Consider the following 17,487-nt stretch of genomic DNA (forward strand, 5'->3'; position numbering starts at 1 on the left):
TCTTGGATACTCAATTTGTCATAATGACTGCGGAAGTTTTGCCGTAAATAATCTGTAAATACGTACCTTTTAAATTTAAAAAGTTACACCTACGTAACACAATTTGCATGAAAGTATACAGAAATTAACTAAACTGATACTTTATGTTCTGGATTGGTTGTGACTTGACGTTTATTTGACCTTTTAAAATACAATTGAAAAGTCTATAAGGGCCTACTTGGAAGATCTATTTTAATTTTGAAATCTCTGTCATCCTCAATGATACAAAGGCTTATGTTCTATAGGTCAGTGGGCAAATCGAAATCTGTTCCAGCAAAAGTGTTATTTTTATTTAACTTAATTACATGACACGGTCGGCTTCCTGTGGCCATGCTTCGTCGATCGTCCAATCGAGGTGTACAAACTTTTTTTAAATAACTGTCAAAAGTGAGATTTTTAAAATTGGTGTGAAGTATTTTTAATTAAATTTTTTCAAAAGGTTTTTAGCTTTTTCAGTATAGTTCGAAAACGTATAATATTTATACAGTAATAAATGAATAATTTGTATTGTTTATTATTTCTATTAAATATTTGAAGTGATTTTGTATCAGATGGCCCAGTGGCTAGAGCGCGTGCATCTTAACCGATGATTTCGGGTTCAAACCCAGGCAGGCACCACTGAAATTTAATGTGCTTAATTTGTGTTTATAATTCATCTCGTGCTCGGCGGTGAAGGAAAACATCGTGAGGAAACCTGCATATGTCTAATTTCAACGAAATTCTGCCACATGTGTATTCCGCCAACCCGCATTGGAGCAGCGTGGTGGAATATGCTCCAAACCTTCTCCTCAAAGGGAGTCCTCTCCCTTATACCAGCAGTGGGACATTTACGGGCTGCTAATGCTAATGCTTGTAATATAATACCTATAATCCCTTCATATATCGAATACTTTGTTAGATTTTTACTTAGACATAGTCCTTAATAAATATAATTTGACACGAATATCGGCAACCGTGCTGTATAATTCAGAATCACGCAACTAACCAAATAATTCGTAATAGTTTGCTTAAGTAATTCAATACAAAATATTTGACTTCTTTTCGTTACGGTAACTATTATTTACAATTCAATGGTTCATAAACTTTGGCTTTTGATTTTCTTATTTAATTTCAACACATTTGTGATAAGTTATTATTTATTACAATGTAATAATTATAATAGGTACACACGACTGTATATAAAATTAAAACTAGGCTAGACCAACGCAACGTACTAACGTACACACAAGCATGCACGCGCGCGCACGTACACACACACACGCGCACAGGCACACACGCACACATACATGTCATAACTTGGTATAAATAAATTACGATTCGATGTAAAAGCCTCCTGTCATGTTATATGAACGATTTTTTTAAATTGTATGTGTGTGTACTAGTTATGATCAGTGTGATAGGTCCACTTAAAACTAATAAATTAATTAGGTAACGATAATGCAAATATTAGAAAATATGAGTTGCTACATAAAAATAGCTGTTGCATACCCTAAAGGGCTACGAAGTTCCTTATTGCTATTGCGTTAAGAACTACAATTCTTTATTAGAGACTTTATTAAGACATTTAGCAGGTTGCTGTTAAAGTGAAATTTATGTTAAACTGATTATCACAAAACGTACGAAACTTTTGCTATTGCATAACAACTTAGTGAATTGTTATACTTCTTCAAAAGCGTGTTTAATATACTTACATACAACGCTGCGTCTTTTTCCTTCGAATGACAAATCAATAAAGACGGAAAGAGAAAAATGTACAATTAAACTTCCACTACACGCCTTTTATTTACTGTATCTCTTGCTACAAATACGTGCATGGTTCAGATAATACCGGTTCATTGACACTTGAAAATATTCATCACTCCATTGCACCAAAAACCGTGACAGTAGACATAACAAGGTTGAGTACAGCATAACCAGGTTACATCAGTTATATTTATTATACACACCGTTTTGTAACCTAAATCTTTCATAATAAGTTCTATATTCGCTTAATGTATTCTTGTAATGACTTTCGACCGTTACTTAATGACAGTTGACCGAAGTCGGCGACACCGATCCTATTTGCTGGTCTGTTAGCGAATTATTTATTGCAATAGATGCGCTTTTAATAGTGTCGTTGATACCCTATTCAACCATTAATAATCTGTAAACAATATTGACTATGGAAGTTTAAGTCGTTACAGAAGTAATAAACACACTTTCGTAAATGCTGCCTATTTACCTGACTTTGTATATTGATATCTTACATTTTATGTCAACAAAGGGTATAGTTTTTATTCCAGACAGGAGAAACGCATATTTTTTTAACAAAAAACGCAAAAGATTGTTATTTCATTTTTAACAGTTGGTTTCTTAATTTCCAAAATTTTTAATGTTGGATCATGTCAGATCATGATGTCAAACGATGCTGGCAATTTGGTGCCATTACTATTTATAGCATAATACTTATTCCACTAACTGTAAGCAAACAAAATAATCTTATGTATAATACATATTTAAACTAACAGACTTTATACTGCTTAATGTACCCCAGCAGTATAAAGTCTCTTAGTTTAAATACTGATTTCCTAACAAGCTGATGTATGATATGAAAGATTACTTATAGATCACGAGTTTTTTTTATATAGAGGATCTTGTATCCTGATAATTGATACCTTTAATCGCGAGACCCAACAACAACAAATTGTCAATTTATGGCAATCAAATCGAAATATAATCGTTGCTGTTCAGCCGTTTTCCTATTCTACAAACGCAACGATCCAGTTGTGGTTCGGTCAAAGTTGGATCGGTATATAATTGATCGGATCGTATTGTAACCGATATGAATAAGAATAATCGAATTGAATACAACATTTTTAAGTCAGTAGAATTACCCCACTGATCAAGAGATTAGTATGAGTACTATGCGAGTGAAACTACTTAGAAATATATATAAATATATATTTCAGTAGAAAAGTAGTTATAAAGATATATTTAATAATGTATTTGTATTTCTTAACGCCTTATTTAATAGTATCGTAAAAGCTTTGAATCTTATATCAGGTCTTACAGTACTATTTATTTACAGAAAAGTAAACCTTATACAAAATTATTAAGATATATTTTACCATAAATCATTACATGTATTGCGATTTGCGTGGATTCTACTCCTAATTGGAAAGTTATCAGACACGTCTTAAAAGGGTAAATAGCTTTGAATAAAAATATGGCGATGTTAATTAGTACTGAACAATTTCTTCCTATTTCGTCCTTACTTTTAAGAAATAGTGCGTTCGAATGAAATTCTAATGAAGAAATTGATTTACGTAAATGACATACCGAACTTTTTTCTGCACTATTACTACAGGAGTGCGCAAAATATTCTGCCAGTATCTAACAGTATCAATTGACTCTCGTAATGGTAAAACATCAACCGAAAGGAACCCAGAGTTGAAATTACATGGCTTAAGATTGAAACGGAAAAGTCACCAGTTTTTGGAAACGATGGCGAAGGACATTTTTCTCTGGAAGGACGTTTCAGATTTAATACAATTTTAAACACCAATTGTCAAATTTATGAAACAGCTTTATTCATATAAATTTCATTTGCACTTGTATCAAACGAAAGCTCATCTCAGCCACGCCTTTTGGCGTCATCATGACGTCAGGTCACTTTCTATATATTCAAATATATTAAGTAACCTGCGCCTGCGCAGGTGGTCTCGATTGTTATTCACTGATATTCTTTATGTTTGATGTGATGTCGTGTGTGTGAATGAAACTTAATTTCTTGCGTCTTAAATATCATAATGTTTTTTGTTACAGGTATGTAAGCTGGCTGGAAGTGCTTTGGAGGACTAGAACTCAATTATTTCCAAATCATCTGAATATTATTTAATAACAATCTGTACTCCAGATATTTTAAGATATTAATGATTGCGTCATAGCCGGATTTAGTCTGAGATGCGAACTCTTACCCTTGGGGTATATTTACATAATAACTAGCGAAAGTTAGACTAGATTCTATCCCAGATACATAAGGTAAGGAATCATTTAGATCCGGTTCTTGATAATTTACATGTTTTCGGAAAACTCCGGCATCGATAATCACAAGACGGATGCGTCGAAATTACGTCCGGATAATTATTCGGATTATTTAGTTGGAAACATGTAATTATTGTCCTTTAATGACGCTTTATTTATTTTTTAACTTACCTAATTTTATTGTGAACTCAATTCAGAGATTAGTTCCGATTTAAATAAAGAGATTTGATAAGGTGTGCGCAATAAGTCATCTTTTAAGCTAGTTCTTTACAGTTCAAACTCACGACTGTTGTAATGACACAATTTTAAGTTCTATTTTTATCGAGAAAAAGAATAGAATTGTATGAACAGAGATTGTTCTAAAAGAATCAAAAGTGCGTGCGAAAGATTTGTTAGGAAATAATATGTTGTAACTGTTTGCATTGTATGTAATTGTATTGTGTATTTATTACATTTGGTAATATTTAAGCGGCGTTATACTAAAGATGTTTTATGCATACAAATATTAATTTTTATTTTTAACTTTTTATTTTTAATAAGTAGTTTTAATACTTTTGGTCTTATTTACATTGAAATGGTCTAGACATACTAACGTCACCCCTGACCGGATTGTTCGTTACGTGATTGACCTTGCCACAGACCGACGAATTACCTGATACGCATATTACTAGACAATTGATATAATGAAATTAATAAATTCTTAAGCCTGAATTCCTTAAGCATTCAAGGTCAATCGATTTTAATTTTATAAAAGTTACATCCTAATATAAAACGCAATATTCAATAAATACTTTATTCCTTATTAGTGGAGACTTAGCACACACGTATCAATATTAGTAAACATCCTTATATATCGATATTTTATCGATTAATATCAATAAAATTCTTGTCTTAATATTATGTTAAATATTAAACATCTAAATATTTTTTACGTTGATTTAGTAACGAATGTTCTGGAATATTTTTCATAAAATATTCATCTATACCTACCTAAAATACTATTGCTAGATAAATACAATGGTTCGATAGTAACAAATTCTCAAAATATCGATGTTTAGTGAACACTAATGGTTTATAGTTGACGTTTAGTATTAGCTGAATATTTTATGCATTACTAAAAAATATATTCGCAAGTATCAAAGTACTAGTTATTTAATTTATGCAAATAAATTGCTTTATTAGAATTTTTTAGACCTTAGTATTCCAAGTATGGATGAAATAGGAAAAAAGTATTCCAATTAGAGTCGCCATATTTTCATTTGAACTCATTTTTTTATTTTGTTCTAGCATCATTTTGGAATTAAAGTTTTGGTCTAGTTTACAATATATATCTGTTATATATTTATATATGAAGCATTTATAAAGCACTTGATGGTCTTATACACCAATATACATAGTATAAGCTTACACTATACGTAATATCAAAGTATACAGTTAAACAAGTTGTACATTTTATTCCACTGTTTAATTTATTTTTCTTTTAATAAAAAAAAAAAGTAAACTCAAATGCTTGAACACTATTTTTATATTTGATCTAACATATCTGTGTGTAGTAACAGAACTAATAACGTAAGGAAATTCAAATATTTTCCTTCCATTAAGAATCGAACCTCGCTTTTCGCATTCCACATACGTAATAAGTCGGTTAACTCAACATTAGCTCCAAGTATACGTAATAATTTCGTCAAATGTACCTATTACGCTGCGGACACATCAACAAAAGTGAGAGTCAAGTAAGCCGCAAGGTGTGGGACCGGTTTTATGAAAACGAATGTGTATGAAAATACTTGACCGACTGAATTTATAGATGAATATTTTATTATAAACAAGATATTCCAGTCCATTTCGAGTAAATTAAAGTAATTTGAGATTATATAGTTTGATTCATATAATTATATTTTTGGAAGTTCAGTATTGGTCAATTTCAGATGAATGATATTTGCCGTTTACATTTTCGTGTTTTTTTTTTAAAGATCCAAGCTTGGTTCCCAATGTTTTTTATTATTAAAGCAAATTCTGTACTTTTTATCAAACTGAAAAAAAGTAACTCCTTGAACTGATAGCTAAAATTAATTATATTAATTTTGATATAAATTGTAACATAATAAATAGCTATCTTATCATATTGTATGTTGTTTTATTAAGTATGGTATATAGTTATGTAAGCGCCATTTTGAATATTTATGACGTTCTTATTTCTACATAGCATTTTTGTCTTGGCATCATGTTGAATTTTAATTAGCAATATTTTTTTTATGATTTTGATAATGTCCTTCTGACCGACTTCGGTCACGTCAGCTGTTATCGACTCGACAGATATCTGACGACGGTGAGGTTTATTTTTGTGAGGAATAGTCGAAGTTGGTTCGGAATAGAGAAAATAGGTTATACGTTAGTAGTGGGTCCCTGAGCGAGTAATATTATATACAGGTGCTTTCTTTATTTCCTCACTTTTATATGTCAGCGATCTGACTGGACAGTTTAAGTTCAGAACCAATGGCTTTACGTGCTCTCCAAGGTATGGAATTGAAATCAATGCCAGCCTACAAAACTGTGCTACTGGCCTATTAACTATTTATCTGTTCGATCCAGGGTTTGAACTAAAGACCTAGTACCTAGCTAGCTAGTTTGAAACATTTTTAAGCAGTTTTATATTGACTAGGTCATCTAAGAGAAATAGCCTATATTATCAAGTAACAAGACCTCAACAACAAGGCCGATATGACACGATCCAGTTCACAATCACTGATACAATATTTCATACGCAATCAGCTTTCATTGAACATACTTTTTAAACATCACTATATAATATTAGACACCGAAACGTTAAAACACGTTGGTATCATTACTAATTAATAATAGTAATAAGCTATATAATAAAAAAAAAAAATTTTTTTAATAAATATTTTTTTGAAAAAGGAACACCTTCTATAAATTCATGTGTTGGTGTTGAATTTTAAATAATTATTGCGTAACAGAAAAATATTTTTTTATTTGTATTAAAATTAAAAAAAAATTAATTAATAATATAATGTTGCTGCTAAAATGAGATTTAACATTTATTTTTTTGAATTATATAATTTTAAATCTAGGTAATAAATTTCTCTAATTATGATATTAAAATAAAATCTTATTACACCTATGCAATTCTAAGAGCACATTTTATAAATATTTTATCACACAATTTTATATGAGATAATTAAACCTGCGCTCGCGTCGGTAGTAACTAAAAGAATTTCTCAGCATTGGAAACAGAGTAAGTAGAGCGCGGTGTCGAAACATGATTTGCACATCCGCGCTGCACCCGCGCATGCGCGCGCACCCGCCGTCTGATGTATCGCGGGCATTGATCTCTTAACTACTAATCATTATTACTTTAAATTAAAAACCTTAGGATTTAAAAAAAAAAAAAAAACGAGTTCTAAGAAGGCCCAGGAATTAGAGCCCGTGGTCTTAAGTGATGATCGTGGTTCAATCTGCCTATCTTCGAGAGGAGGCCTTGCCTATATGAAGGATATTGGGACTGTTACTTTTTACTATAACTAATAAAAATATTAACTAACTATTGCTGAAGGCCAAATTTTACCAACTCTATACGTTTTAAAAATCTAGTGGTATGTTATGTTCTTTTTTAAAAACACAAGAGAAACCCTTGAGAAGAAATGATACCAAAATATAGTTTTTATAATTGAAAAGGCCATCTATATATAATATAGACATTTCAAGGTCAAATCAGATTGCCATGTTTCTTGTAATGTTTTCAGGATTCGTATATGCAATTTACATGAATTTCTTTATTCCATAATAAATTTTAAGTGCCTCAACAGATTTGGATGTGTAGGATATCGTTAAAATCCTCAAATCATCCCGAGTGAACTGAGAATAAGTGTTTTTTTTTTTTTTTAATTTACGTTCGTTTTTTGGGTTGGATGTGATCGGGTTTATATATGTATGTAGGTAAGTGGAGGAAACAATGACGCTGTAAGAAATATACACCATTCCGTACATAATAAATGCACCTTCGAAGCTAAGATGTTATGTTATGTGCCTGTAGTTACACTAGCTCACCCTTCAAATCGGAACACAACAATACTAAACATTACTGTTTGGCGATAGATTATCTGATGACTGTACCCAGTCGGACTTGCACGAAGCATTACCAAGTAAAAGTTAAATCTTATATACATATGTATAGCTGTGATTTATTTAAACACAGCCTAAATATTGATTATGTTTTATAAGCACTTAATAAATACATTAAAATATTAAACATTATATCTATTTTATATTTAAAAGGCAGGAATTACATAAAACGAGAGAAAAGTATCGCGGAAGGTAAAATTACAAACGAGTACTCGCATATTAGAGATGTCGGACGCAAGATGAAGGTAATTGCTAGGCAGATGTGGTCATTATTCACTTTCGAACGTGTTTGTGTCATAGAGAGCACGTGAGATAATAATATAATCTTTCGTGAACCATATCTCTGGACAATAATAAAATCAGATATTAAAAAAAAACGATAGAAAATTATAATATTTGCAAGTGTGGCGTTTTAAAGTGATATAAATAAAACCTTGTTATTAAGATTAAATAACTCGCTTTATTGTGATATGTGTGGGAATTATTTATATGTAATGATCTCTTATCAAAAAGTTTTGATCTAAACACATGTACAAAGCTGAAGTCTACTTTCTACGTGATTAAATATTGACTTTATTGCTACACTCGTATGTAACATAAAGACTATTTCAACCGCAACAAAACAAAAACTAAATAAACAACTCTATCAAATTGACGCGATATCATTGGTCAAGAGCTTGAATAGTCTATGATATTCATTATGTATTTTGCGATATAATGGCGTTTTGAACGTCGGCGAGATTGTTTTCGGTACTTTGGAAGTAAAATAAAGTGGATATAAGTAGTTGCGTGGAATAGTGTTGTGTTATATACAAATATATATCAATCAAGAACTATTAGTAGTGCGTAATGTAACCAAGCTATTCAAAAAGCTAAGCAAATCTCATGGAAAACGTAAATCTAATATTTGCTTATCTTCAATGTTTCTTCGATCGGAATAGGCTATAGACTAGTGAAATCATTATAATTGATATGAAAAATATACTTTATTCAAGTTGGCTTAAATTCAAAGCAGAGTTAAATTTTAGTATAATACAATGCATCGGTTTACATTTTATTCGTTTTAAAATTACGACAGATAAAAAATGTAACTGTCACTTGAGTTTTTTTTTTTTTTTATCGAAACTAATATGCTAAATGTTAGTACGTTATTTACAAATGTTAACATTAAGCCGTCTAATAAAAATTCCATACTATATACGCGAAAACACACTTAAAAAAATCCCTTAAAAAAGGTTCAAAATTTTTACAACCGTTAAGGAAAGAATCCATGCAATGCACCTAAGCGAATTGCTAAAGATCGAAACTAGTTGATTACATAACTATAAACGAGTACGACTCCTGGATATGGCGTTTGTGGCATTCTTACTACGAAAGTTACTTTCTACGAATTACGCACGAGTTGATTTTGTTCATAAAAAACCATGATTTCAGTATTAATGAGATAAATATATACAATAGATTAAAATATATGTCAAATAGCTCGTCGGAACGGATTCGTACGGTTAGAACGAGGACCTACGCACAAATATATAAAGAAAAAAAGGTGCGTGTACTTATGTAGGCGCGTGAGAGGCTCTATATCTTTCGCGTTATTGTTTTTCATCACATGCTCAAAATTAATAACAATAAAATAAAAAATCCACTTATTAATAATATTTATATATTTTTTTTAGCATTAGCAGCCTGTAAATTTTTCCCACTACTGGGCTAATGGCCTCCTCTCCCTTTGAGGAGAAGGTTTGGAGCATGTTCCACCACGCTGCTCCAATGCGGGTTGGCGGAATACACATGTGGCATAATTTCATTGAAATTAGACACATGCAGGTTTCCTCGCGGTGTTTTCCTTCACCGCCTAGCACGAGATGAATTATAAACACAAATTAAGCACATGAAAATTCCGTGGTGCCTGCCTGGGTTTGAACCCGAAATCATCGGTTAAGATGCACGCGTTCTAACCACTGGGCCATCTCGGCTTTATATAATAAAAAATAATTCTCCTTTTTTCAACACTACAATAACATTGACAAATTTAAACATTGACAATTAAAAATTGTAAATAAAATAAATATTGTAAAATAGGACAAGGCAGTGCTGCTGTGCGGGCGCGACATAAAAAATAATTCTCATATATATTTTTATTAACATGACAAAATACAACTAGAACTTTAAAAATCTATTTTTTTTGTTGTCGAGCCAGTCTGTAAGACTGTAATGGAAATTGTTGATGGGAGGTCTTCTTATGTTTGACAAGGAATTAGGAATTCGTCTAGCTTTATCTGATATTGGTTCTGAAACTTGTGTTAAGACCTAGTATTATTTCAATAATTTAATATTTTCAAAAATATTGAACACAATGACAAAACGTTGTCAGTTAAAACGATAATATAATGTTGTTTTTAGTATCAGAACAGTCCACGTCACAATTTTTTATAGTTTTATGTAATAGCACTCATAAAACTTAATCACTATTTACACAAAAAATACCACTTGATATTTATAATTGCTTTACGTAGTGAAAGTAAGTCTTAAACTAATCATGTATTACACATTTATGTAAATTAACCAATTGATTTATAATATTAATTTACTTAACGTAAATAAGTTTGATGTTGAATAACAATAAAAAAATTGTAGAAATAAAAGCTAGTGTGTAGATTAGTTCAATCAGTCGTTTGGAATTGGATTCAAATTTATTTGTCATATTTAACCTACACAATCATGCCTAGCAGCTATTAATTTGCACAAACTCTCTCTTTATTGGGTTGTCTGGAAGAAATGGCTACTTAGCCATAAGGCCGCCCGTTGTACTCTACAATAATATTTAAATTTTTCTTGTAACATATTTTAATCTGTATAGCTTGTGGTGTACAATAAAGTATAAATAAATAAATAAATAAATAATTTGGAAAAAAGAGTCTCGTTCACGTTCAATCAGCGACTTAGTTAACAAATAAACTTTTTCTCGAAGTCTAACATTTGCAATGGGTCTTCGAAATTTACCTCGTTGGTCTAAGACTGGCAAGATAGTATATTAGCTAGCATGGTCCAAATTCGGTCCAGCGTATGTATTCTCTCCGATACGTGTCGGATTTGCCATAACGGACCAAGAGCCCGAGAGATTAGAGTGCACTTGTATTTTTTATTATTTGTTAAACGCACTCTATTTGCGTAAACTCGAGTACAATAATATTATTGTTTGGAATTCTTGACAAAAGACTTTTTTTTATTGTTATATTTGTATCTCCACAGGCATATAATATTGTCCGTGTCTTTGGTATTTATAGTTTGTATTTTTTATTTGAATCTGACTGCATGTTTTCATTACCAAGCAGCATCACAGCTTAAGTATTCGAATAAAAAAAAAAATTGTTTTCTTAAAAAAAAGTATTGAATATATTATTTATTTAAATAACATAAATGAATAAAATCAAACAATTTAACCTTTTAAAATCGAGTGTTCAATTCTTTTTGCAAATGTTTTTTCCTTGAGTGTGACGACATATAGAAATTGCACAAGTCACAATTACGTACCGATATGCTGATATTCGTTTAAAATCGCATGAACGAAAGGTTAAGTTTGGTATTTACTAAGAGTGAAATCTGTACAAATGTCAGTACAATGAATAATTGAAATGGTGATTTAGACTCTTGGGTTTCAATGGACATAGAACGATTGCATTTTATTATTTTAAGCCAGATGGTTCGAAAAAGTAGAGCACCTGATGGTCAATTTTTTTTGTAAAAACTCATCTTAGAAATGTAAATCATTCCATACAACAATACTTCATTGTTTACTTTGTGATCAAAAATGTAATGGACATAGTAGTAAATTCAGACGGGCCTGAGTGAGGACCTATTGGTAGAAAAAATAATAATAAATTTCCTGAATGGCCTCACGTAAATAAGAGTCACCCGACACTTAATTGCTGTAATATAATTGGTAAATATTTTTAAAGTATCATAAGATACAATATCAAGAATAAAATTGTACTGGTTACTGAGTTTTAAAAGACTAAACCTGAAGAAAGAAGAATGCACGAACTTCAATGTCTATATCGTCGAACCTATCTCCATGACACTTTGTATACATTTAAAATGAAGTTATTTTATCGCTAGACGCATTAGATAATATTCTATAAACGCAATACAGGTATAACAACGCATGCCGAGCATAAGCTGGTTGTAATTTTCTTCGCCATTTGTTTGACAGTATTAAGGAATACCGTACATCAGTAAGAGGATAATGGTCTTAGTGGGGATCCAGCTCATTGATATATTTTATGGTTAAATTAGGGAGTTTTAGGTCGGAACACAGTAATGACATAAACAACGTACCTTGACCATTGGACTTAATTAGATAAATTATTAAGTAAGCGATATAATTTTCTTTTAAAAGGTTATTAATACTGCAAAGAAATATTGCGAAAGTGAGTATATTTTAGTCTTTGGCGGCGATAATCATATAATTTTGCTTATATGGATTCGCGGGTACAGAAAAGACCATATCGTTATCTAAAGCATGATCACCCTTAACACAAGGAATAATTTATGAATTATTCATTTCATTAATCGATCTAGCACATCTAATTAAGATATAAAAAATAAGCGTTACGTTTTAAAATGTACGTTGCAATACATATTACAAATTAAAATGAACTTTTGAATAATAATGATTGTATAAATAAGTTAAGAACTTGTTTCCAGCATCAGGTAATAAAAAAAAATGGAATATATTTTACAAGTATGTATGTCACAAACTCAATATTCAATTGCAATGTATCAACGGACAGAAAAGCCGGCAGTTGGAATAACACATTGATTGGGAAACGCATGTGGTAACGAATGCGACGTGAAGTAACGCACTGATCGCGTATATCGTTATCGAACATAATTTTTATTATATTAATATGTTTTATATGTTTGCACTCACGCCACAACACTACACACTATTCAGGAAACGTTTACAACAATTCATAAAAAACATAGAAAACATCTGCATAGACAATGTAAATCTTAAAATAAAAATTGACCATATATTAAAGAGAAAGGGTATCTAAAGCAACATTACATACATTAGCAGCCTTTAAATTTCCCACTGCTGGGCTAAGGTCTCCTCTACCTTTTGAGGAGAAGGTTTGGAGCATTTTCCACCCCGCTGCTCCAATGCGGGTTGGTGGAATACACATGTAGCAGAATTTCGTTAAAATTAGACACATGCAGGTTTCCTCACGATGTTTTCCTTCACCGTCGAGCACGAGATGAATTATAAACACAAGTTAAGCACATAAATATTCAGTGGTGCGTGCCTGGGTTGGAACCCGAAATCATCGGTTAAGATGCACGCATTCTAGCCACTCACAAAGCAAACATAACAATTATTTAAATCTAGAAGTTTTAAACACACATAAAAACATACTATTGAAGCACATCTCGTTATAATATACGACCTCCGTGGTCGAGTAGTGTGTACACCGGTTTTCATGGGTACGCCACTCTGAGGTCCCGGGTTCGATTCCCGGCCGAGACGATGTAGAAAAAGTTCATTAGTTTTCTATGTTGTCTTGGGTCTGGGTGTCTGTGGTACCGTCGTTACTTCTGATTTCCATAACACAAGTGCTTTAGCTACTTACATTGGGATCAGAGTAATGTATGTGATGTTGTCCAATATTTATTTATTTATAATATTTATAATATGCATAATACACGTAGTATATATACTACACTTTATGTATATATATTATATTTTTTTTAATTCAAATAATATTGTGTTAGTTAAGAATTGTAAAATAAGTCTTGCGATAAAGGAGTATAATCAATAATAATCAGCAATCAATTTACCAGTTGATTGAGAGGGCCAGTGGCACGCGCCATGACGTACCGGATGCTCAGCGCATCTTGGAGCGTGACGATTAAGAAATTAATCCACTGGCGTTTATTTGTAAAGACTTAGGAATACATAAAAGAGCGTGATGGTTGATGAACATCTCGCTATTTATTCCTTATGGCTTGTAGGTCATCATTATGAAAGGGTCTGAAATAGTAGTATTGATCTATATTTTCATTCCGTTAATTTAAATAATAATTAAATGCAAGATAAAAATGAGACTATTCAAATCATGATAGCGTTGAATGGTGGCAGGAATACCAGTTGAAACATGATTCCTATGGCAGGAATCATGTTTCTGAGCGAAAAACTACTTATATTATTAGTTCAAGGTAAAGGTGTTGCAAATAGAATAATGATATAATACAGAATAAGAGATGATTAATTAAATATGTCGAAACTAAAATGCAAGTTAGTAGGAAAAAACTTGAATGCAAAAAAGTGCATTTGCATATAAATTCGGGCTCAGAAACCAAGCTTGGGGCTCTACACTATTTTAAATATTTTAACAAAAGCAAACATTATTCATTTGACATTAATAAAGTTATTTAAAACATGTCTTAGAAGTTATTGCGTGTTGTAGCTTCGGAATTATAAAATTAAATGTGATTATATAAACAAAGTGTAATTCACGGTTGTCAATAGTTAACAGTAACCCTAATATTTGTGAGTGTTACATATAATATCTATAACCGATGTTTGTATTAGATTTTGATCTAAGTAACATAAGATTGATATTTATATTATAAGTAAAAGGTATGTGGAAAAGTTCTAAAAACTTCTAAATACGGAAGATACCAGGTTCTATATATGCATTCAAAATTACACGGGTGAGCTCAATCTACCGATACATAAATGTAATGGATTATCTAAGTTATTTAGACATATACCTAGGGTTGCCAGTCAGATGGTAGAGTAATAAAAGAGGTTGACTAACAGCCATACTCCTTACAACAATGAATTTTACGAGCAATCATTGTTTGAAATAAAATAAAAAGAGAAATGAAAATAAAATAAGGACGATCTATATTATTAACAATCTATTTTTTATTAACAAATAACAAACATAAGTTGTAAATTTTTCACAACTTATATATTTGGTGAATAATGGAGAATATCTTCTTAACTAACTAACTTCTTACACATAAAATAATAGACTTCTCACTTCATTAGAAGTGTATTATTTTATATGTGTAGTGGTTCTACCGTGCTAATCTAATGTAATCACTTATGAAGTGATGTTTGTCAACTTTGAAATTATTTATATATTTGTCTTCCAGTTACATATTCGTAATAATTTAAATTATATATTCATATACAATATTTGTATGTATGTTATAATTTTGAATTATTTGTACGAGTTCAATTATCTTACTTCCCCGACGACCGTTCGTAGTAAACATGAACATTGTATCTAGACGAGACAATACTGCAAGCAAGCATTCAGGCGGTAGGTCTGGATGGTAGAACACCTTGGCCGCAATAATGGCTGTGTGTGTTCGAAGCTTTCTGTGTCGCAATATTTAATATACTTTTCAAATCTAGATAGGTAATTATATTTGTACGTATTTACGAAACAAGTCACGCGTAAAACCACAATATGAGTATATGTAATTAGCTTAATAATAATTGAACTAGAACTTTAAGTTTTGGACTCATGTTACAGAATATCATAAGAAATAAATAAATAATTATAATAAAATTTACTAGAAATTCCAAACAGTTGTCAGCCCTACTTACACCCGTCTTACCTTCGTCATGGATGCTTTGGCGTCCAGCTTACGTAAAATAGTTGCATTACCTTATGAAATGTTCCATGATGACTCTTATTCGAATACTTGTGATTTTTTTCAACTTTGCTTCAATGAACTAGGAAATATTCCGCTGAAATTTAATGTTCTTGCAAAATATGATTTCGAGTTTATGATTTTTTTTTGAGCCAATGTTAATAAAATTAATCAATTTTTACTTGATGGCTTGGTGCAAGCCCGTCTGGGTAGGTACCGCCCCCTCATCAGATATTCTACCACGAAACAGCAATACTAGTATTGTTTTTTTTTCCGATTGTTTGAATTGTTGTGTGCCATTGAAACTATAAGCACAAAGGATATATTATGTAACATCATAGCTCCCAAGGTTGGTGGCGCATTGGCGATGTAAAGAATGATTAATATTTCTTACAACGCCAATGTCTATGGGTGGTGGTGAAAACTTACCATCAGATGACCTATTTACCCGTCCACCTTTCAAAATTATGAAACACAAACAAACAACATTCCTCTATATTATGAAGCAGAACAGTCGGTTTATTTGAACGTGCTAATATCAAGATTTATTAGTCAAATTAGAAAAATCTTTTCGCCTTATATATTCAATTTATTAAAACTATAGGGTTCGCATACAAGACATCGTAAATGATAACAATTATTGGTCGCAATAAAGAACTCATATTTGGAATATTAACACAAAATTACCAGACAGCCGTTGCATTTTCAAAATGGCGGACAGTGTCGGAAGTATTTCAAAGCTTTACCGTCCTTTCAAGAACGTTCTATATTAATTGTGAGCGAGTCATAAATATTCAAAGTAACGATACAGTTAGTTACCGATTGTGTCGACTAACTGTCGCACGTTCTGTCTCCTTAGGAAAATAGGTTCGTTTATGAATACTGAGTAAGTTTCACGATGAAACGGGAATCATGTTGAAACTAAACTTCACTAAAATATTGATTTTATTTGTTTAGCGATTTTATTCGTGTGAACTAAAACTAGTTAGAACTGCTTAGAGCTCAAATGTTCTGTCTCCATTGATCTTGATGAAAATAATATTTTGACTGGCCAGAAGTAGCTACGTTAGTTTTTTTTTTTAATGCGAGACACGTTCAAGCAAATGTAAACGGCGAGACAGATTTATACAATAATATAGATTATTTAAGCTGCGAAGATATGTGACCAGTGACATATAAAAGGTATATTGGGTATATATATAGTAGTAGTAACAGGTATAGATACTATTATGTAATTGTTATAAATCAATAACATACTTTTTTCTTATCCCTACTTTAAAACGACTGACGATATTTTTGTATATCGCAAACACAATGCAAATAAAAATAAATTAATGGCACTGAAATCCATGATGCTTACTTGGGCCCGCAATCTTCGGGAATAATTCTATATTCAGTAAGACTACTGTCCCTTTAGTTCTCATTCTAATCAAGGGAAATTTCCACTAAAACTATTCACATTTCCTATTACAGTAGAGTTGAAATCACTAACAGTTGAAACTTCAATTAAATTAAACTCCGCCTTTACGTCAATCAGGCAAACTGAACCCTGCTGTGCAGAAATAATTCAATATACAAACAGACAAATAAAATTTGTAAAGATTTTTA

At 31.4% G+C, this 17,487-nt stretch overlaps 1 protein-coding gene across 2 annotated transcripts in view; it reads left to right on the forward strand.

The window, feature by feature from the left end:
• Positions 1 to 17,487, forward strand: part of LOC125068115 (flocculation protein FLO11) — a 93,472-nt gene that overhangs the window by 20,102 nt on the left and 55,883 nt on the right. The gene's annotated exons all lie outside the window — the stretch shown is intronic.

This window comes from Vanessa atalanta, chromosome 13, assembly GCF_905147765.1.
Source record: "Vanessa atalanta chromosome 13, ilVanAtal1.2, whole genome shotgun sequence".
Lineage (NCBI taxonomy): Eukaryota > Metazoa > Arthropoda > Insecta > Lepidoptera > Nymphalidae > Vanessa > Vanessa atalanta.